This window comes from Trichosurus vulpecula, chromosome 2 (assembly GCF_011100635.1).
Source record: "Trichosurus vulpecula isolate mTriVul1 chromosome 2, mTriVul1.pri, whole genome shotgun sequence".
Taxonomy (NCBI): domain Eukaryota; kingdom Metazoa; phylum Chordata; class Mammalia; order Diprotodontia; family Phalangeridae; genus Trichosurus; species Trichosurus vulpecula.
This window is the reverse complement of record NC_050574.1, coordinates 105,512,775-105,537,165: the sequence shown is the minus strand read 5'-3', so window position 1 is coordinate 105,537,165 and position 24,391 is coordinate 105,512,775. Positions and strand designations below refer to the sequence as shown.

Sequence of the window (24,391 nt, the reverse complement as noted above, 5' to 3'; positions counted from 1 at the left end):
TTATTTAGTATGCAACACAGACCTGAATACTTCTCCTGTCCTTCTTTCTGCTGGTCTTTATAAGTTCCTTTAGGGACTAGAACCTGAAAGATAACAAAATGGAATGGTAAGAAATGTATTTGGAGTAAAAAAAAAAGACAAAAAACAAAACCTGAACCTTGAATTCCAGCTCTGTTTCTTACTAACTGTAAAATTGTGGGCAAGTCAATAATCTCTTTGGAACTTAATGCTTTTTTTTAGAGGTCCTTTGCCACATGTTCAATTTCATTGTTTTAACATTAAAAATAAAAGTATCAAACCATTCTAAGCATATTGCTCACTTCTTGAAAGTGGAGAAGACGTTGAGATTGAACTCCACAGCATGGCAGCAGCTTCCTTATAAGCTGGTGTCATGTTGCCTTTTTAAGTCAGAACAGCTTGCAGACTGAAAGACAGTCACCATTTAATTTTGTTTTCCCTGTTAAGATGTCTTATAGAAGGAGCTATCAGGATGTTCAACTCAGATTTAACCAAAACATGTGAAGGACATGAGCAGTGGGCATTCAGCAAATGGGGGACCTCAACAAACTCTTGTGCTGTTCAGATGTACTTCACGTCTTGTTTATAAACAATTCATAAAAAGGGCAAGACAATCAGTAAATTGACCAGTAACTAATCAAATTGACATGAGAAAAAAAATCAATTTGCAAAGTACCAAACTTACAGTAGACTAGTTTAACCCAGAACTACAAGTCTGCAAGATCTTCCCAACCTCTAAACTGACTTCACTTCTTTAAAGGTAATCTACAAAAAACCCCAAAAAAGCAACTTACCCCACCTCCATTGCTGCCTCCCCTTCCAAATGCCCAACAGTGCATTTCACACATTCCCCAAAAGATCCAGAGCATCAGAGCTAACCTTGGGGATAACCGAGTCCAACCCTAGCTTGACCTTGAACAACCATAATAATTTCATGAAATCTAAATGAGACCAAATTTTAGTTTCACAAATAAAATGTGTATTCATTATTGACTTCAGTTTTACTCTAGAATGTCTTTTTTATTTGAAAAACAAATACTCCCAAGTCAAAATTTGGATCTCTTAAAGTGCACCAAGTTCCTTGGGAAAGCTGAGTCCCACGATCAAGGGTGGGAACGCTATACTTTAGCTTTGGGGCTCATCTCAGTTTCTTCTTTTGCCATCCCAGGTGTAAATCTAAACCATACTGGCAGTGAACTGATCATGAAAGGAGTCCAGGTCTTCCCTGAGAGATTCCAGATTGCTGGGGGCAGTGCAGCGGTTCTTCTCCAAGAGGGCATGAGCTTCATCAATGTCAGATATCATGTTGGCCCCCAACCACAGGCAGACTTTATCCACAGGAGGAACTGAAGCTTTGAGGTAAAGGCTATCAGGCAGTAAGAATTTAGTTTCCAGGGGCTTTGTAGTTTCTTTTTTCTTCTGCATGTATTTTGAAATGTGTAATGTCTGATTTCAGGAATCTCACTTTTAGTCTTTTTTTTTTCTGAGTGAGGTTAAGTTCCATAAACTTGTGCTTCTGATACAATTTCTTGAGTACAGTATCTGCAGACTCATTCGGAGGCTGTTTAATAAAAGCATCTACATCTTCTATGAACAATGCCTCAGGGATGTCCAGGTCCCTGCAGTGCCTGTTTCCCCCTGCCAAATCCCTGGTGCTCAGGATCTCCTTTGAAGCCCACCATCTTGGAAGGAAGCTTGATCTTTTGCTCTTTTTAAACTAGAGGACTGAATAGACAGTTAGGTAGCATAGAGGATAGGATGACAGGCCTGGAGTCAGGAAGACATTTGTCTTCATGTGTTCAAATTTGGCCTCAGATACTTACTAGCTGCATGACCCTGAGCAAGTCATTTAACCCTGTTTTCCTCAGTTCCCTCATCTGAGCTGGAGAAGGAAATAATAAACTACTCTAGTATCCTTGCCAAGAAAACACTAAATAGGGTCATGAAAAGTCAGATAGGACTGAAAATGCCTGGACAATAAGAAGAGGATTGAATGATGGGACCTCTGAAGTGTCTTCCAGCAAAGGGATCTGTACATAGTAGGTGCTTAATAAAAGTTTATTATAGATTAGTGGATCCTTTAGAAAAAAATAAAGTCCCATGTGGTTTCCTTCATATGTTGAGTGACAGATTGCAGAAATGACATTTTTTATGAAATGGGTCAGTATTCAGCACCCAATTTAAACTTCTTCCAGAGAACAGTTGCATCAGTATGAATCATCTCTAAACTAGAACCTAAAATTATGTGATAAGACCATCTGCACAGAATAGTTTCTGTTGAAAATATATTGCACAATTAATTAATCAGGGGCAGTATAAGCTCTTTGTGAGTAGGGATTGCTTCATTCATTGTAGCCTGGCACAATGCCTGACACATAGTAGGCACCTAGTAAATATTTGTTGATGGATTTATTAACAGAAAATACTTATGGTTTTTTTGGAATGAAAAGATGAAAGTCTGAGTACTGATTTTTCTACCCAGGGCTAGGATTAGGAATGGGCTTGGTGGGGGTGAGGCACAACAAAGAATGTTTTTTATATTATATTTTTAAAATGTGCCTTTTTCATGATAGGAAATTTCCCCCTCCATGAAACATAGGTATTTGTGTGTGAGACCCCCAGAAGTGGATGACATGGCAGGGGGTGGGGTAGAGGGAAGAGAGACAATTTTCCAGTCTTGTCTAGTGCATGCAAATGCTTTGTTTTGCTTCTGTTACTAGCTGTGGGATCCTTTGTAAGTAACCTCTCTCAGCCCCAATGTCCCTATCTCTAAAATGGAAATTATAACACTTGTGCCTCCTGACTCCCAGGGGATATGGTGTGCTTTGGTGGAAATAGCTCTAGACTTGGGAACAAAGTGATGGGTTTGTATTCCAGCTCTTCCCTTTGCTATCTCTGTGTCTATGAACAAGGCATTAGTGTGTAAGTGTAAGATGAGGATAATGGACCAGATAATTTTTATGGACCCTTAGAGCTCTATGATCCTGTGGTTGTTGTGATAACCGAATGAGAGGGTGCACATTTAAACCCCCAGGGAGGGGGAGGGAGGCTTTTGGACACTACCTTGGTCCTGTTTGACAATGAGAATGGGACACTGGGCAGTCCCATGCTCTTCACCCTACTGGTTGTGCACCTCACCTAATACCAGGAGAGGATCAAGGGAAATGCCAAGCTCTTTATAGTTCATCCAGATCCTCTACCTCTGTTCTTCGACTCCTCCCCTTTTCAGAGAGCTAGTGCTGACTCCTTAGTCTAGGAATGTGGATTGTGTAGCTTTATCCAATTAAATTCTTATTTGATTCCAGGCTTCCCACCACTCCACTGAGGGTAACTCTACCCTCCTCCTTCTGTGCAGTATTTAAATAGGATTTTAATTACAATAACAATAGCATAATGGAGATAGCCACACTAGGACGTTTGATTGCACATGGTTTCTTTACCTCTTATCATAGAATCAAAAGGAATGAAATCAAAATGTTAGGTGACATAGAGGATGGAGCACTGGAATCAGGAAGTCAGGAAGACCCAAGTTCAAGTTTTCCCTCAGGCACTTACTAGTTGTGCAACCCTGGGCAAACTACTTAACTTTTTCCTGCCTCGCTTTCCTTAGTGTGCAAAGTGGAGATAATAATAAGACTCACCTCCCAGGGCTATTGTGAGGATGAAATGAGGTGATGTTTATAAAGTGCTTTATAAACCTTCAAGTGCTATATAAATGCTATTATTAAAATGTATTAAAAACAACTTCCCTAGGGAATACACGCTCCCAGCCCCTCTCAAATCTAGGTGATCTTTATTCAGTCTGTATGCACACCTCAGAACAGGAGTTTCCAGTCACACTTTATGTGCCTAGACTGTCACTCCATCAGCTGCTATCACCTCTCTTAGCAAATATTTTCCATCACCTTTCTACTCTTGGCCTTCATTAGGGTCAATGTCTGGTCATTTGAGGGAACTCATGATCAGCAGCAATTCTGGTGGTCTCTGGTTCTTCCTTAAAGGGGAGGTAACAACTGGCTGGATGCAGGCACTAATTCTCTCTGTAGCTTTTCCTTGCTTGCAGCAGCTCCACTCTGGTCATACTGCCAGTCTCATCTGCCTTACCATGACTCATGAACCAACTCTGCCTTATCCTAGCTTTGCTGTTAGTCTCCTCACAGAAAGCTGGCTGCAGGGCTAAAAGGAGGCTCTCTGTTTACCAGGGCCACCTTCTCTCCCCTTTGCCTCTTCTTCTGTCATAGGTGGTGAATTGAACACCCTAACATCAATTCCAGCCCCGGGACAATCTTTGGCTTTTTAAGTCTTGGCCCAGCTATGGTAGGTAGGACCATCCAAAACATGAGATCGATGGCCATCAGATTATGTATAAATATATGCAAATGCATATGTGTATGTGTATGTATTTGCCTATTTATATGCTCCAGGAAGGGTGGCTAGGTGGTGCAGCTGATAGAGCTCAGGAGCCGGAGTCAAGAAGACTCATCTTCCTGAGTTCAAATCAGATACTTACTAGTTGTGTGACTCTGGACAAGTCACTTAACCCTGTTTGCCTCAGTTTCTTCATCTGTAAAATGATCTGGATAAGGAAATGGCAAACCACTCCTGTACCTTTGCCAAGAAAACCCCAAAGAGTCAGGTATTACTGAAAGACTGAACAACAACATGCTCCAGGAGCAAATAAAAAATGCTCTGTTTGATATTCAAAACTCTTCATCACCTACTCCCCTTGTACCTTTCTGGTCTTCTTATACCACCCTTCCTAATATGTACTCTTCAAACCAGTGACACTGGCCTCCTAGCTGTTCCACGAATGAGGTACTGCATCTCTCAGCTCTGGGCATTTTTTCTGGCCTCCCTGATGCCTGAAATGCTCTCTTCTTTGCTCATACTAGTGACCTCCTTGGCTTCCTTTAAGTCCCAACTAAAATCCAACCTGCTACATGAAGTCTTGATTCCAACTTTTGATTCCATTGCCTCCCCTCTTTAAAATTATTTCCTATTTATCCTATATATAACTTGCTTTGTGTATATTTGTTTCCGTGTTGTCTCCCCATTAAACTGTAAGCTCCTTGAGGGCAGGGACTGTCTTTTGTCTCTTTTTTCATCCCTAGCATTTAGCACAGGGCCCATAGTAGGTGCTTAATAAATATTTATTGAATTTACTTGTATGTACATGTGTATATGTATATATGTACATGTCTATGTATATGCAATGTGTATACATGGTTTAAGTAGTATAGATATAAATACATATGTACATGTGGATGTATACTATATATATATATATATATGTATATATGCCATCTTTATATGTGGGTATACATATATACATGATTCCCATTACATATGTGAAGTTCTTTAGTAAATGTTTCAAGTTCCAGGCTTGCACATTTCCTAAGCTTTTTTGTTCTCAAATTATAAAGTATTTCCATAAATGTGTATGTGATGATTGTTTTTACTTACAGTTATAGAAATAGAGTCTGAAAGAGTTCTCAAGACATAATTTAGTGCCTCACACAATGGCCTGAATGCGCACAGCCAGGTCCCAAGTAGCATGAATAAAAAAATCATATGAAACAGTTGCGTATATTTGGATTCACACTATTCAAAGTTATGATTAATGTAAAATACAGTCATTGGTTCTATCCCAATGGAAATATGAAATGTGAATTAGAATAATGAAACCTCTTCATAGATTCATTATTCACACAAATCAGGACAGAGCTGCACTCAAATGAACGTTTACTGAATGATAATGATAATGACTCACACTTATATTGTGATATGAATGCCTATGTATGTATATTGTGTTACAATATCATTTTTGCTTCTCCCAGCAACCCTCAGAACTAAGCATTCCCATTTGCAGATACAGAAATTGAGGCTTATCGATATAAAATAGCATGAAGGACATTGCTTGAAAGGGAGCTTAGATGAGAGTGAAGATATACCAAAATAAGTTTGTTCACTACCAGAAAAATGAATTCATCTAGGTGCTATATATGCTGAATAGTGGATCATGGGAAAGCATCTTCATATCAAAAGAAATTTTAGATCATGAAGTGACCTTCCAAGGAGTGAAATTCTCTGTGGTATCAGACATTGAACTTGGTATGAATTGCAGCTGCCCTAGACCACCTCAAATTGCATGCTGACTCAAGCTCCCATCTCTTGAGGCCTTATTCATGTCATCACCATGCCCACCCTCCCACATGCCACTACAAGCCCTTCCAGCATACACACCAAGAGGCAGGAATAGCAAACTAGTCTGTGCTGACATGCTGGGCTGTTCAATGACTCAGGCCTTTCCAATTTGGACTCAATCTTTTTAAATACTAAGGATCTCATAGGACCACAAGATTTGCATCTGAAAGCCCCCTTAGATTTCATTTGGTCCAACTATTTTATAAATGGGGAAACTGAGGATCAGGGGAAGAAAGTGACTTGACCATAGTCATTTCAGTAAGTTTTGGGCCCAAGTCCTCTGACTTAAAATCCCTGCTGTTATATCATGTTGTCTTTCAAACAAACCCAAATCACTTTCTCCCCAATCTATCCCTGTTGACACAGCTGAACAGTGAAAGAGCCCTTAGCAACGTATGATTGATGTGCCCTCATTTTAGACTGTGATTTTTGCCTCTGGGTATTCCAGTTTTTCTTATCATCATTTTGAAAGGCACAGGAATCACTTCCTGAGAGGTCAATGATGTTCTTGGTCTGTGGAGATGATGTAGTTAGGAGAGCAACTGTCTTCTTTGAATTTGGGCAACTTGATCACAGAACAGCTGATACAAGGCCCCACTTTCCCTCTTTGATGGCCCAGAGTGGGGTAATCTGTTGAGTGTCATTCAATGACAAAAATGTCTTTCTTTAGGCAATTTTTTTGGCTCCTTGTTCTGAGACGGCTGAGGATGATAGTTCTCAGCCAAAAGGGGATAAGGTCTGTTCTCAGAAACTACCTGAACACATAGCCCTTTACCTGTTCCACTGCCAAAATTGGGGATTTTCTACAATCCTCTTTAATAAGATACAGGTCTTATATAATATTCTGGCCTGGCCAATAGACAGGGGACAATAACACTTATAATCTCTACTTGACAGGGTTCTTGAAATTACAGCATAAGTTTGAAAGCAATAAAAATGGTGAAATGTGTTGATGAAGCTGATGACAATCACAGTGATAATGTGATATTTTAAATATATGAAGGAAGATGGTATTTAGAGAAACAGTTCTCATGGATCAGGAATAAATAATTATAGTTGTGACACAGTAAAAAAATAAACATACACACACAAACATCATATGTGTATGTGTAGGAAGACTTTGAGACCAGAGGGATCCTTATATATGTCCTGACAAGGTGTTAAGTGATGTTCCTTAACACACACTGATGAGTTCTGTTTGCTAATGTCTTGCTTTTAATTTATTTTCTCCATCCATCCAACTCAGTAGCTGTGGTGATTGCTCGCACATGGCAGCTGGAGGATGGACTTATCCAGGTGAACCTGAGTAGGAATCTCAAGATCCTGAATTCTCATTCTGCTTTTGGAGTTATTCCCTCCTTCTACATAAGTGAGAAAACAGTGATCTTGAGACAGATGTTTCCAGCTTGGGAGGCAATCTCATGTATGTGAGAGGTCAGGAGCTCCTTGGTTCCTAAGTCAGTACCAGCTGCACAGTAGGCGGGGCTTCCTATAGCCACCACAACACTTCTTGGAGGAGACAGTACAGAGTGGAGATGAAGGTGAAATATATTTTCAGCTGTCTCATTAAATATTCTGTGTTTTGGTGTTTTAAGTATCCACCTTCCAGGAAAGTATCATGGGAATTCCAGGTTATCGTGGCATGCTAAGTCTTTGCTACTTGAATGCTTTTGCTCCTATTCATGCTCACATTTCATATTTTTGTCTTTTTCCTACTACCATTCCTTTGGAATGCTTAGGAAGTGGGAAGAGGATGTCACCCTTTCCTGCTACCAAATAGCACCTTATGGTGCTGGTAGCAGCATAATTGCAACTGATTGCGGAAACACATGGCTTAAGTGGACATGTGCTTGTCCACATGGTCTAAGGGGAGAATGCCTAAAAGTGGACTTTCTCAGCCCAAGAGATCACAGCAGCTGAGGTACTAAGAGTTCCTGAAGATGCACACAACACGAGAAGCAGACGCATGTGCCTACATGGCCTGAAAAGGGAATTCTTGGACAATATTCCTGGACCCCACCCTCCTGGGTAGTAGCAGAGGAGCAATTCAATTTCCTAGGTAGCATGATCCCAGAATCTGTCCTTCTGACTACTGTAGAGCATCGCAAGTCCCTTAAAATATACTCTGAATATGTCACCTGCAGATTTATCTGGAACATTTGAGGAGGTTATTTATATTTTCTGCTTGGGCCACCTCCTGTGGTAATGAGTTGGGAAGAGTAATGCGTCCTCCTTTTCCCCAAAACTTAGCCTTTCTATTGTAATCCTTGTTTCAATTTTCCTGGTGCCTGACTCATTAGTGCATGTGTTTCATCATTTTTAAAATCTGGAAATAGTAGGCAGCAATGAAGCATTTAATTCATCCAGAATAAAGCTTTCCCTGAACTTTCTCCTGAATAGGTTACCTAACCAACTTAAAATCTTAGAAGTTTTCAGTTTAGACACATTTTTATGTTACTTGGATTTCCTGGGAAATTGAAGAGAACTATCAGAATATTTCAGATAAATGATTCTCCCAATGCCAAAATAGCCATGTTCATGGGATCCTAGATTTAGAGCTTGAAGGGACATGAGAGATCCATCCCGCTTTCCATTTTATAGAAGAGGAATCGCTCAGGATGGGGGAAGCCCCTTGTTCTAGTTCATACAGGTAGTAAGTGGCATAGTCAACATTCCAACTTACGTGTTGATTTCAAATTGAACTCTCTTTCCATTACACTTCATGAATATCTCACACTCTTAAAGGTCAGTAGAATTTTAATAGTCATTTCCTCAAAACAGCCCAGCTAGGAAAATATTAATCATATTATAATCACCATTTTGCTATGGAAGAAACTGAATTTCAGAGAAGAGTAGTGATTTCCCAAAGGGTGTACAGCTGGTATATGACAGAAGGCGGATTGGACCCCAGGTCTTCCTGGATCCTCCAAAACCAGACCGAAATATGTGACAATGTGACTCACACCTAAGAGCAAATACATCTTGAAAACCTAACCATACTTTTGGAAAGATTCCAGCTCAATTTGAAATTTGGGGTTGTTGATTTCTTTTTTTATTTTTGTAATAGTTCAATTATTTCCTAAAGGTAAAATATTCCTGTGGTGCATAATTATATTAAATTTTAATGCAATTTACCTCAGGCACATAAAGCTATCACATCCATATCTGAAAGTTAGTGTTTTGTGAAATCGCTGAGGATAACGACAGTAAAAATGTCTTGTTTTGTATCACTGAAATTTGCCTTCCAGTTCCCATGCTTGTTACCATGTGTGAGTCAAGTGCTTATTCACAACTCAGGCTCACACCGATGTTCACAACTGATCTCCATGAACAGAATCCAGTGGGACACAAAATTAGTGTCATTGTCACGAATTATACTCAGTGGTCCAAGGTTCCCATGAAATTTTAAGTAGAACCGCTTATGTCTAGGAACCATTTGGTCGTTGCCTCTACTTTATGTACAGAACTTGGAAAACTTCAGGGACAGGGGAATTAAAATAGATAAAGACTGAGCTTGAAAAATAATGATTTAGGGGCAGCTAGGTAGTACAGTGACTAGAGCACCAGCCCTGGAGTCTGGAGGACCTGAGTTTGAATTTGGCCTTATATATTTGACACATTACTAGCTGTGTGACCTTGGGCAAGTCACTTAACCCCAATTGTCCTGCCTTCCTCACTGCAAAAAAAAAGAAAAAAAAGAAAAGAAAAGAAAAATAAGAAAGCAAAAATCAAAAGAATGGTTTAAGGGTTGGAATCTGCCATTGTGATACAGTTGGAAAGTGCCAGCTTTGAAGTCAGAAGACCTGGGCTCAAATCCCACCTGTGTAACTGCAAGCAAGTCACGTTACATTTCTGGATCTCAGGTTTTCTGTCTATAAATGAGGGAGGTGGGTGGGACTAAATAACCTTCAAGTTTATTTGCAGATAGATACAAATTAATAATCCTTTAAAGCAATGTACATTTGTGCATGCATCTAAAATATGTATATGTTATACACATAACACACATAACAAAAAATATCCACACATAATATGTTAAACAGTAAGTCAGTCAATATATATTAAACAGCTGCTATGTACCAGACACTGAGCAAAGTGCTGGGGAAAGAAAGGCAAGAGGTGGTCCCTCCTCTCAAGCTGCTTTTGGTTTAATGGGGGGGACAATGTGCAAACAACTATGTACAAACAAGCTAGACACAGGTTAAATTGGAGATAATATATGATGCAGGTAGGTGGTATAGTGGATAGTCCACTGGGTCTGGAGTCAGGAAGACCTGAGTTCAAACCTGGTCTAATATAGTTAGTTGTCTGCCTCAGTTTCCTCATCTTCAAAGTGAGGATAATAACAGCACCTACCTCATAGGGCTGTTGTGAGGATAAAATGAGATAAAATTTCTAATGTACATTGTAAATCTTAGAGGGCTATATAAATGTGAGCTATTGTTATAATTATTGTGTGCATATATATTTACCATTCCATCACTAACATCGTTCTGATGTCGGTAGAGAAGCGGACTTAAAAAAATGATAATCTTTCTCATGATTCATTCCATTGGTCATAATTCTTCTCCACAAGTTGACTAGTATATAAATTAATTCAATGCGAAGTTATGCACGGTAGTTATATGAAATTCCATGCCATCTTGGGGAGGAAGGGGGGAGGGAGTGGAGAAAATCTGGATCTCAAAATTATGTAGAACCGTGTGTTGTAAACTAAAAATAAAAAAAAATTTAAAAAATTTAAAAAACTATCAAAAAAAGAAAAACAAAATTATTTTGGGGGAGGAGAAAAGATAAAGAATATAAAGGAAAATTATGAAAGAGTAGGAATGAAGAGATCTAGATCTCAAATTTTATTACGAAGCATTAATTCTCAAAATAACAAAATTCTGAATAAAAAGTAGAAAACTAAAAAAAAATGATAATCCAGTTATGTACTGAGAATGAGGGTGAATTGCTAGATAGCCCATTTCATTGGTATTCGGGCAATGCCAAGAGATTCAGAGGAAGGTCCCAGTGTTTTTTTTTTTATTTTTTTTTTTGGAAGGTCCCAGTGTTTTGAGTGGATGCTTCATGGAGGACTAACAGATGGGACAAGAGTCCTGTGGGATGGGCAGACGCGAATGGTTTATGATCTGCATTGCTGAAATGAATACCTAAAGTGATGAGATTTTAAAATTCCATTAAAGTATCTGTGTATGTTATGTTTCTAAATATTTTTTCATATTTCCTTCATTCTCTTTTTGTTACTTTTTTCTGTTATGTGAGAAGCAGAATTTTTTTTTTGCTTTACGCTTGTCCAGGTGGTCTAGTGTTCAATCCAGGCTTTTCTCTGCTGACTACCATCTAGAATGCTATGTCTGGTCAACTGGAATTGATCAGATAAGAGTCAATAGCCAAACTGCAGTCAGTCAAGAAAAACAGTACATTGCACGAGAAGGGTCAGCTGCTCATGTGAACCAGGAATAGAGACACACAGAGAAGAAAATCAGTGGTCAAAAGTTTAAAGCTGAGTTTCAAAGCCAAGGCTTGGAAAGGTCTAGTCACCATGGCAACAGAAACAGCAAATGCAGAAGTTGGGAAATTTGGAGTGGACCTAATACACAGGACTTGGAAGGTCAGAAAAAAAAAAAAAAAAAACGGCTGCAGGAAGAGTGAAGCAACAGGGCTTCTTGTTATTATGGCTGGTGAGCGGTCATAGAGGATCTTATTTCACCTACGTTCACTTCAGCAAAAACATAAAAAGAACAGCAGACCAAATAATGATCAAGAAATCCAGAGACAGTAGAGTAAGTGCTTTTACCCAGACTGCACAAAAAGACAGCCAAAAGCCTCTAGACCCTCTCCATCAGAGAAGGCAGCAGAAGATGGTGATAAATAAACCAGAAGCCTGTACTCCAGGGGAACCTGAAGCCTTCAACCATGCATCTGGGTGGGGGGAGGCAGGGCAAAAGGCAGAAGAGTGAGCAGGGGAGAGGATCCCACAACCTCATAAAACCACAATGCTCTGACCACTCTGATTAGGTATATGAAAATAGGAGCAAGCCGCCCTAGGACTTTGACGCCCTAGGGAGTACCAAAGTCCATTGCACTTTGACTTGAGATATTACAGAGGGTCATGAACTTGCTCTGTGCTGGGGAGGTTGGAAGTCTGGAGTGGTCTGATGGGGAAGCAACAAGGGAGTTAGAAAGCCATAGAAGCAAGTCCTTAAAGAGAAAGGAGTATCATATCATCTTACCAGTCTACTGAGGAACCTGTACGTGGGCCGAGAAGCAACTATTAGGACTGAACGTGGAACAACACATTGGTTTAAGATCAGAAAAGGAGTATGATAAGGCTATACATTGTCACCTTACTTAGTTGTCTTATATGCAGAGTACACCAGGTAAAATGCCAGGCTGGAAGAATCAAAAGCCAGAATTGAGGATGTTGGGAGAAATAGCACCAATCTCAGATATGCAGATGATACCACGCCGATGGCAGGAAGTGAAGAAGAATTGGGAAACCTCTTGATGAGGGTGAAAGAGGAAAGTGAAAAAGCTGGCTTGAAGCTTATCATCAAAGAAACAAAGATCTTGGCGATTGGTCCCATCACGTCCTGGCCAATAGAGAAGAAAGAGAAAGAATGTCAGATCTTATATTATTGAGCTCAAAGATCACTGTAGTTGGCGCCTGCAGCCATGAAATTTAAAGATGCATGCTCCTTGGAAGGAAAGTTATGGCAAATATAGATGGCATACTAAAAAGTAGAGATAGTACCCTGCCAATAAATGTCCATATAGTCAAAGCCATGGTTTTTCCAGTAGCAATGTATGACTGTGAATTGGACTATAAAGGGAGCTGAACTCCACAGAATTGATGCTTTTGAATTGTGATGCTGGAGAAGATTTCTGAGAGTCCCTTGGATATCAAGGAGTTCAAATCAGTCAATGCTTAAAGAAATTAATTCAGGCTACTCACTGAAAGGTCATATACTGAAGCTGAAGTTTAAATACTTTGGCCACATAATGAGAAGACTGGACTTATTTGGAAAGACCTTGATGTTGAGAAAGATTGAGGGCAAAAGGGGAAGGGGACAGAAGAGAATGAAATGGATAGATAGTGTCATAGAATCAACTAACATGAGCTCGGACAGACTTTGGAAGATAATGGACGATAGGAGGGCCTGGCATATTACTATACTTGGGGTGACAAAGAATCAGACACAACTGAATGACTGATCAGCAACAGTTCTTTGGCTGCTGAGTCAGGGAAAGGAACCAGCAGAGTTCTGACAGAGATGCCACAGGTGGCTGGAAGTACATAGCAATATAATCTAAGATGTTCCAAAGAATTCTGAAGATCATAGAAATTTGACTTCAGATGATCTATGAAGGGTCTAATACTGGCCAGGACTTTTGAGTGCAAACACAGCAGGGCAATAGGAGTTGCTGGCAGGATTCCAGGTAATCCAAATCAGGGAGGGTAAAGGGAGGGAAGGAAAAGATAAATATTCATATAGTACCTTTTATATGCCAGAAGCTTTGCTAATTGCTTTACGAGTATCTCATCTTATCCTTGCAACACCCTGCAAGATAGGTGCTGTTATAATCCTTGTTTACATTTGAGAATACTGAGGCAGACAGTAGTTAGTGATTTGCACACACAGGGTCACACAGCTATTAAGTGTCTGAGGCCAGATTTGAACTCAGGTCTTCCTAGCTCCTGGCCTAGCTCCCCAAACAGGGCTTGACCATCCCATCTGGGAATGTGAGAAGGGGAGGAACCTGGCCCTGGAACAAAGTCCTAAATCAGGAACTAAGATTGGAGATAGAATAAACAGAAGACACAGAACACCAAAGAAATCATATGTCTCAAGAGAGATCCAATAGGTACAACCAAAGGAAGAAAGTCAATCTATAACAAACCAACATCTACAAGCAGTGCCTCAGGGGAAAAAAACCAAACAAACAAAAAGATTGGACACAAGAAATATGAGTATCTGGAAGAAATGAAGAAAGACAAATAAAATGCAATTATAAGTGAAATTAGAGAGAATTCTAGAGGAAATAATTGAAAGAAGAGTAGCTTAGAACAGCTTAGAGCAGAGGTTATGAAAATCTTACCCAAACAGTGGATTCTCTTAAAATTAGAATGGACCAAAAAGTACTCATGACTCAATGAAGCATTAAGAAATATTAAAACAAAGCCAAGAGATTGAAAAAATGAGGGTAATATAAATTATCTACTTTTTAAAATGTCTGACCTGGAAAATAGGTTGATAGATAATGTAGGAATCATCAGACTCCTTGAAAACCATGACCATATTAAACAACAACTTGGATTGCATATTTCTTTTTTACTATTTTTGTTCTGAACTTGTCAAGCACCCACAAAAATGAACAATCTTATAGTTTTTTAAATAGGAAAAAGAAGATTTCATTACACATCTCTATTAATTAGAAATTGGATTCTTAAACTTACAAATATATTCAACATTTTACTTTCAAAGTTGTACTACCTACTCTGTCTCCCTGTACTTCAAGAATCTCTGTAAGTCTGAAAAGTGTGTTAAAAAAATTTCATTTCAAGAAATCATGAATGAAAACTACCTATGTATATTAGAAAGAGAGGACAAAGTTGAGATAAGAAGAAACTATGTAGATCACCTGCTGAAATAAGTCCCCAAATGAAAACTTCCAGGAATGTAATAATCTAATTCCAAAACTTCCAGATCAAATAGAAAATATTGCAAAAGTCTAGAAAAAGCTAGAAAAAGGCTACTCAAAAGCATTTAAAAGTATCAAGAAGCCACAGTCAGGATCACAGAAAACTTGGCAGCTACTGCTATAATCCTGGAATGCAATATTATAAAAGGCAAAATATAAAGGGTTAAAACAAGAATAACTTATTCTGCAAAACTGAATATTATTTTATAGAGAGAAAAAGGACTTTCAAAAGCATCCTTGATGAAAAAACAACTCAGAGATGAATAGATACTTTGAAATTCAAACTCGGTATTTAGATGCTATGCCTTTTTACATATACATACATACATACATATATATATATATATACACACACACACACATACTTGTACATATACACACATATATAATATGCACACATACATATATATACACTATATATACATGATATATACATACATATATGTGTGCATCTCATACATACATGCACGCCTTGTCTGTAATATGAGCTGGAAAAGGAAATGGCAAACAGCTTGTCAAGAAAACCCCTAATGGAGTCATGAAGAGTCAGACATGACTGAAAACAACTGAACAATAACAAATATGCACTAAATAGCATAGCATGCTAAGTACTTAAAGGAAAAGTTAGTCAAATTACAGGGAGAAATAAAGAGAATAACTATAACATATGGAATTATCAATGTGTACCCCTTTTAGAACTAGACAAATCCAACAAAAAGCTAAATAAGAAAGAATTTAAGCATCTGAATAAAATTTCAGAAAAGCAAATGTAGCAAATTTCTGGGTCTTACAGAAAGAGAATAGTAAAGATCAAACATATTCTCAGATATGATTGCACATTTACAAAAATTGATCATATGTTCAGTGATTAAAAAAAACCTCATAAATGCAGAAAACAGAAATACTAAACACTGGATTTACTGACCACAGTAAAATCCAAATTACAGTAACAAAGAATCTTTGAATAAAAGATTCAAATTTAAATAGAAACTAAATAATGTAATCCTAAAGAATTGGAGAGTCAAAGAAGAAATAATAGAAATAAAAATAATTTCAAGCATAATGAGAACAATGAAATGACAACGCAAAAGTTTTGAGATGAATCAAAATAGTCCTTACGGCAAAAATTTATATTTCCAAATATTTATCAAAAAAGTAAAAAAAAATTAGATATGCATCTTAAAATATCCAATAAAGCAACAAATCAAACTCTCCCAACCAAATACTGAAAAAAAAAGTAATTCTGCAAATCTAAGAAGAGTTTGACAACATTGAAAGAAAACAAAACCAAATGTTGAGTTGATAAATATAGTTAGGATGTGTTTAAAAATAAATAATTTAATATAATAAGTGATTAATCTGATTTCAAAAGAGAGCAGAAAACCAAATTATTAAAATTAGAATTGCTGAAGTAGAACTGACAAGAAATGGGGAGGATGAGAAAATAAAAAAATTATTAGAAACTATTTTGTAAATTATATGCCCACAAAATTTATACATTGATAACTGTATTAATAGTTAAAATATAAAGTATCCAGATTAACAGAATAAGAAAAAGTATGAAAATAATCTAATCTCAGAAAAAAAAATGAATAAGCCATAAATAAATCCCCTCCCCCTGCTTTTTGATTATGTTAATTTCTCTTGGTTATCCATTTATTTGACCACTTCCCAACTTAATATATGTACAATGTTAGGCTCTAGGGATATGAAAGTGAAATAAGATTTTACTAACCCTGTGGAGTTTACAATCTAATAGGGGAGATAATATATGCATATAAATAATATGATACAGCATAGAAAATAATTATTGGAAAAAGAGATAAAGATAAAATTCTATGAGAAATTTGATGAAAGGGAGATTACTTTCAGCTAAAAGAATCAGAGGACATGTCTGGAGTCAGGAAAACCTATGTCCAAATTTGGCTTCAGACACTTAATAGTTATGTGACTCTGAGCAAATGACTCACCTCTGTATGCCTCAATTTTCTTATTTGTAAAATGGGGATAATAACAGTATTTGCCTTAAAAGGTTGTTGTAGGATCAAATGATATAAGATTTGTAAAATGCTTTGCAAATCTGAAAGTGTATTAAATTCTAACTACTGTTATTATTATTGCCATAATGATAATAGTAATTATTATTATCAACTCATCTGCATTGGTACTCATTGCTAAAGGAAGAGTTGGGTTCCAATAGGCAGTGATTGGACAGGGAAGGAGGGTAATTAGAGTCTATTCCAATCAGAAGCAGTATGTAGAACTGTGGCTCCTGTTCATGTAGAGGGTATTAATCATGAACTGCAGAAAGACATCAGAAAGAAAGACATTTTCATACCTTATTCATACATTATCTCTTTTGATCGTTACAACAACCCTATGGGGTGAATCAGGAAAAATCTATATTTTTCAAAGAAGAAAATAAGAATGCCAGATTTGGGTCAAGATGAAACATTGTGTTTAAATAACTTGCTTATAAATGACACCCAATGTAAGTTTCAGAGACAGGGTTCAAATCCTGTTTCCTCTTGACCTGAATCTGGCATTCTTTTTTTTTTAAATTTTATTTTTTATTTTTAGTTTACAACACTCAGTTCCATAAATTTTTGAAGTTCCAAAGTTTCCCTCTCTCTCTCTCCTCCACCCTTCACCGCAAGATGGCATGTAATCCAATATAAGTTCTACAAATACCTTCGCATTAAGCTTATTTACATAATAGTCAAGTGGTAATGAAGAATTATAACCAATGGAATGAATCATGAGAAAGAAGAAACCAAACCCCCCAAAAAAGACACAAAAAGAAAAAAAAGGAGAGCAAATAGTTTGCCTCAATCTGCATTCAGACACCATAATTCTTTCTCTTGATGTGCATGGCTTTTTCCATCATGAGTTTTTTGGAGCTGTCTTTGAACCTTGCATTGATGAGAAAAGCCAAGTCTAACAAGGTTAGTCCTTACATGTCTGTAATCATGTATAATGTTCTCCTGATTCTGTTCCCCTTACTCAGCATCAGTTCATATAAATCTTTCCAGGTTATAATGAAGTCCATCTGCTCCTCATTTCATATAGCACAGTAGTATTCCCATTCATATACCACAATTTGTTTAGCCATTCCTCAAATGATGGGCATCCCCTTGATTTCCAGTTCTTTGCCACCAGAAAAAGAGCTGCTATAAATATTTTTGTACATACCGGTCCATTTCCCACTTGTGTGATCTCTTTGGGATACAGCCCTAGAAGTGGTATTATTGGGTCAAAGGGTATGGACATTTTTATAGCCCTTTGGGCATAGTTTCAAATTGTTCTCCAGAATGGCTGGATCTGTTCACAACTCCACCAACAATGTAACAATGTTCCAGTTTTCCCACTTCCAGCATTTATGATTTTCCTGTTTTGTCATGTTGGCCAATCTGACAGGAGAGTAGTACCTAAGGGTTGTTTTGAATTGCATTTCTCTAATCAATAGTGATTTAGAGCATTTTTTTTCATATGACTATAGATATCTTTAATTTCTTCCTCTCAAAACTGCCTGTTCATATCCTTGGACCATTTCTCAACTGGCAAGTGACTTGTATTCCTATAAATTTGACTCAGTTCCCTGTATATTTCAGATATGTGGCCTTTATCAGAGACACTGGTTGTAAAGATTCTTTCCCAAATTTCCCCTTCTCTCCTAATCTTTGTTGCATTGGCTTTGTTTGTATGAAAACTTTTCGATTTAACATAATCAAAATTATTCATTTTTGCATTTCATAATGCTCTCCATATCTTGTTTGGCCATAAATTCTTCCCTTCCCCATAAATCTGACGGGTAAACTATTCCTTGCTCTCCCAAGTTGCTTATAGTATCAGCCTTTATTCCTAAATCATGAACCCATTTTGACTTTATTTTGGTATATGGTGTAAGATATAGGTCTATGCCCAGTTTCTGCCATACTATTTTCCAGTTTTGCGAAATAGTGAATTCTTAACCCAGAAGCTAGATTCTTTGGGTTTATCAAAGTGTAGATTGCTATAGTCATTGACTATTGCATCTTGTGTACCTAACCTATTCCACTGATCCACCACTATTTCTTAGCCAGTACCAAGTAGTTTTGATGACTGCTGCTTTATAATACAGTTTAATGTCTGGTATGGCTAGGCCACCTTCCCTAGCATTTCTTTTCATTAATTCTCTTGATATTCTGGACCTTTTGTTCTTCCAGATGAATTTTGTTATTATTTTATCCAGCTCTGTAAAATAATTTTTGGGTAGTTTGATTGGTATGGCACTGAGTAAGTAAATTAATTTTGGTAAAATCATCATTTTCCCCCTTTTTGGAGGGGGGAGGGCAGGGCAATTGGGGTTAAGTGACTTACCACACAGCTAGCAAGTGTGTCAAGTGTCTGAGGTCAGATTTCAACTTAGGTCCTTCTGACTCCAGGATGGGTGTTCTACACACTGCGCCACCTAGCTGCCCCCAAAATTGTCATTTTTCTTATATTAGCTCGGCCTAACCACAAGCAACTGATGTTTTTCCATTTATTTATATTTGACTTTATTTGTGTGAAAAGTGTTTTGTAATTATGTTCATATAGGTCCTGGGTTTGTCTTGGCAGATAGACTCCAAAATATTTTATAGTGTCTACAGTAACTTTGAATGGGATTTCTCTATCTCTTGATGTTGGATTCTGTTACTAATTTATAGGAATCCCGAGGATTTATGTGGGTTTATTTTATATCTTGCAACTTTGCTAAAGTTATTTATTATTTTAAGTAGGTTTTTACTTGATTCTCTAGGATTCTCTACGTAAATCATCGTATCATCTGCAAAGAGTGATAGCTTAGTTTCTTCTTTGCCTATTCTAATTACTTCAATTTCTTTTTCTTCTCTTATTGCTAAAGCTAACTTTTCTAGAACCATATTGAATAACAAGGGTGATACTGGACATCCTTGTTTCAGCCCTGACCTTACTAGAAATGCTTCCAGCTTATCCCCATTACATATAATGCTTGCTGATTGTTTTAGGTAGATGCTACTTATGATTTTAAGGAAGACTCCCAAATCTGGCATTCTTTCCATTACACCAAACTACCTATGTACATTCTTAGGCATAGTCCTTCCAGAGCTAATATTATATGAAAGCGCCATGGTGGGGGTGGGGGGGTGAGAGGTAGAAAGAAGGGGGGCCATATGGGATAGAATTTTAATTACCAAGGCTGTACATTTTCTAGGAAGGATAGCCCTCTAATTGAGCACATTGCTTTACCCCAGCGTAGGGTGTGATTCAACTCTGAATTGAAGAGAAAAATGTTGCATTACTGAGACATCAACAACTGTTTCTTTCAGAGTCCAAAACTTTCCCTGGAAGGTGAGTAAATGTATACTCTGAAAGAGGAAGGCTCCCTCTTAGGCTTGGTATGGTGCAAGGATTGTCACCGTGTCCCTGCCAACAATCTGGCTGGTTAAAAACTTCCTTTAAATCTGCTAAAGTAATGTTCACCAAATCAGAAATTCCTTGTTGCCTAGAAACCATTTTCACTTGGCCACTCTGAAGGCATTTAGGTCACCAGTGAATTAATCCCTTTAAAATTATAGCAATGTTGCCAATCACAAATCCTCTACTGCCCACCGAGAATTGGAAATGCAATACCTCATGTATGGGGTGCTTGAACTGGGAGGTCTGCTGTTAAAGAAATTTATGGAAATAAGACAACATGATTTTATAATTAGAAGTTTTATGACCTATAGCCAAATATTTCTTGCTGTTTTCTGTGCTTGTAATATCTGGGGCAGAGGACATATGAAATCAAGTTGGTGTTTGTGTGCTACTCCCACTCTAAAAGAATGTGGTACAGAATGTCCATATCCCCCTTCCAGATAAAAACCAGGAAAATAATGATTTAGTCCCATGGAATTGTTGGTCTTGTTGAGGGAGCTACTTGGGAAATTTCAGAGAAATACATTTCAAGTCATTTGTATTTTGGGAGGAGGAGGAAGATTCCAGGCTATATTTTACATGCCATACAGGTATTATAGGCTGACCAAGAACCATTGATCTATACAATGAAGCTTCCTGAATTAGGCATGGCTGCTTTTCAAGACACAACCATATGACGGAAATTATGAGATCTTAGACCTGGAAGCGACCTCAGAGGACAGTAACTTCTACTAGCTGTAGTTGAACCAGAGTCCCTCACCCACATCCCAAACAAGGGGTCAAGCAGATTTTGCTTGACCTGGAACAAAGGAAAGCTTACTACATTTCTAGAGAAACACTGTACTCTTGGATAAGTCAAATTGTTAGGGAACATTCCTTTTAGCAACTCTTAGTCCTGACGCACAGTAAGTAAGCTTTTTATAAATTCCTGTTGACTGATACCCTACCCTCTATAGCCAATATAAAAGATCCAAACCCCTTTCCCCATAATAGTCATTCAGATACTTGAAGACTATTTTCATGCTCCATCCCCAAATCTTCTCCAGGCTACACATGCCTAGTCCTTTTAGTTCCAAGTATGGTGCTTTGCCCTTTGATAGGGAATACAGACCAGACCTGGTGATTTCACCCGTAGAGGAATCTCCTTTTGAGGCACTGTTTCTACCTCCTTAGCAACTTAAAATCTTGAGAGTTTCCTACGGCACTGCGAGGTTGACTTGCCCAGGTTCACAAAACCAATGTGTCAAGACCCAAGGATTTCTAGGCTCTGAGGCTGGCTCTCTAGCAACTTCATTAAGCTGCCTCTCACTTTGCTTATAGTAAAAAAAATGCTTATTGAAATTAATTAAATTTGACCATTTCTTATAGTTCTTTTGTTCATGTGACATTGAAGTGACTAGGCTGATTGTGTTTTTGAAACATCATCTAAAAGGAATCTCTCTGATCAGTGTAAAAACTCCACACTGAAGCTTCTCTCTGCCAACCTCGCACCACTGACAGGCCATTAATGGCTTCCTAACTGCAAAATTCATAGCATTGTGCATGTCATAGCCTTAATAAGTGTTTTTCAAATGAATTTTTATCTGATTATGCTCCGGAACCCATAACTCACATGTAACACTGCCATCACTGTGTATACACAAAGCTTGCTACCCGCATGTAAAAATAGGAAAATGAGTCATTGAGTGAATTTGATGATGTTCCCACCAAACATGGTATGAACCCATAACTCTTTTGCAGTAGGAAGCCTGGGCAGAAAGACTCAGGAACAGAAGGTGTAAGCTAGTCAAAGAAACAAAGGTGCTATTAATTCTGTCCATGGTTTAAGTACATGACCTAACTCTTTTATGCTAGTCTCTCAATTTAAAAATATGCTATATAGTTATAGTAAAGAGGCTAAAATTCAGTCACAGTTTTGGTTGAGTTCTTCATATATTATGGTACTACTTTGCATTTGTGAGACGGGAGAAATTGCTCAGAAGGCATGGATGCCTTGAAGCCTATGACAATAGAGGGAGCAAGCAAGTTGAATCAATGTTGGAAAGGTTTTGAGCTTGATCCTAGCAATAGACCAAGGGTGCTTTCTCAGTATCAAGGCTCATCACCAGCAGAGTGGCCACTATAGTAAACCCAAAAAGCAAAGAGAAATAAATAATGGCCTTCATCTTTGTGCTTTGTAAGATAGCATGATTGCAACCCATCCTTTTTTGGATTCACTTCATGAATAGTAATTTTTTTATCCCCTTAATTTTATTTTGTGTATGTTTCTATTTTTAAAATGTTTCTTGTAAGCCACAGACTGTAGGCTTTTGTTTTCTTATCTGATGTCAATCTTTTTCTTCATTTTAATGAATTGTTTAATCCATTCATATTTAAAGTTATGAGTCAGACTTAGATCTTCCTTCTTATATCTCTAATAATGTTTTTTTTCTCAAGTTGTGATTATGAAACTTGAAAAAATTGCACACACAAATTGATTCACCTGTATAGGTTAGGTGTTGCTATTCTGTTCATGATATCCCAGACTTGCCTCTTCACTGCTGCCTCCAGAGAACTTCTGCCTTCTCCCCAGCTTCTTGTGTACATTTAGAAAATTTCTACTGGTCTCTCTGCTGTCACTCTCAGTGTCCTTGGTGACAGCATTTATTCACTCCTCCTGCATGTCTGTTGTTTGGAGGTGTTTGTAAAGTAAGTAATCTCTTCAGTTCTGGAATTCTTTCTAAAAATGTTTCAAAGGTCTATTTATTATTGATAATCCATTTTTTAATTTATGGTTAAAACTCAGATTTGCCAGATGAGTCACCCAGGTTTGAGCTCTATTGCTCTGTAGAACACATTATTCCATTTCCTCTTACATTTTCTAATGGGTGCAGAATAGTCTTGCATTTCCTTTTTGTTTGGCAGCCTTTTTCTTAATATTTGCAGAACTTGTTTCTGAATCAAATTGTTAGATTTGTGCCTTGAAGTTAGTAGTCTTGGGGTTTTTTTTCTGGAGTTGATCTGTGAATTCTTTTATTTTCTATATTCAGAAGTTCTGGTGAGGAGGGGTTCTGTCCTATTATTTCCTGCGCTATGGTGTTAAAGTTTTTTGTCCTGTCATGTTCTTCTGGGACACCTACAATGATTAGGTTGTCTTTATGCATCCTGTCTTAAGAGCAGTATGTTTTGCTTGCATAACGAGCATATTTTCATTTCATTTTTTTCTTCTATATTGTCCTTCCCTTCTGTGTAGCTGCATCTTCAATCTATTCTTCTCTCTTTTGTGTCTTTGGTGAATTTTGCATTGCAGATTTCTGCTTTTCTATTCTGCGCATTGTTTTTCCAGTGCAGGACATAAATTCAGCTCTCATAATTCTCATTTCTCTTTTGAACTACTCAGGAACAGAATGGTAGTTCCATGTTCCCTTCATATTCCAAAGGGTCTTTTGTCTCATCAGGTGTTGAATCATTTTCCTTTGTTCTGCAGAATTTATTTATAGATGTCTGAACTTGTTTACTAGATTTGTAAGCATTTTCTTCTTGTGTTACTGTTTTCCCTTTTGATTTAATATGCTTATGTTCAAGGTCTTTGAGTTTTCTTCATCTTGAGATTTTTATTCTCATAATTTCTGCCCCCACCCCCACCTTGATTTCCTCTTATTCACTTTCTTACTCTGTCTCCTATGGTAGTGGTTTCCTTGGGGGCTAGATCTCAAGGTGTCTCAGCCTTCTTCCAAGTTGGGCAATTCTTGGTTCACCAGTGTAAGTCTCTGGCCCAATTAACTTTTGAGTGGTCAGAACTGGCCCCAGGTGGATGAATGCAGAGTGCTTCCCTTCATGCTTGTACACACACACACACACACACACACACACACACACACACACTCCTCACGCACATTCCTTTTCTCCTACACACACAGTCCTGGTGTCTTGTCCCACTTCCCCTGTTTCTCAGTTTTCTGACCTAGCACCAGCAGTTCAGAAAGCTGCTGCAATGGTGCTAAAACTTTGTCCCCCAGCATTTCAGAGCTTCATTCTGGTGCTATGGAGTTGTGGCCCT

At 37.9% G+C, this 24,391-nt stretch overlaps 1 pseudogene; it reads right to left on the bottom strand.

The window, feature by feature from the left end:
* Positions 1-1,143: 1,143 nt before the first annotated feature.
* The window catches only part of LOC118836707, a 54,985-nt pseudogene continuing 31,737 nt past the window's right edge, over positions 1,144-24,391 (bottom strand).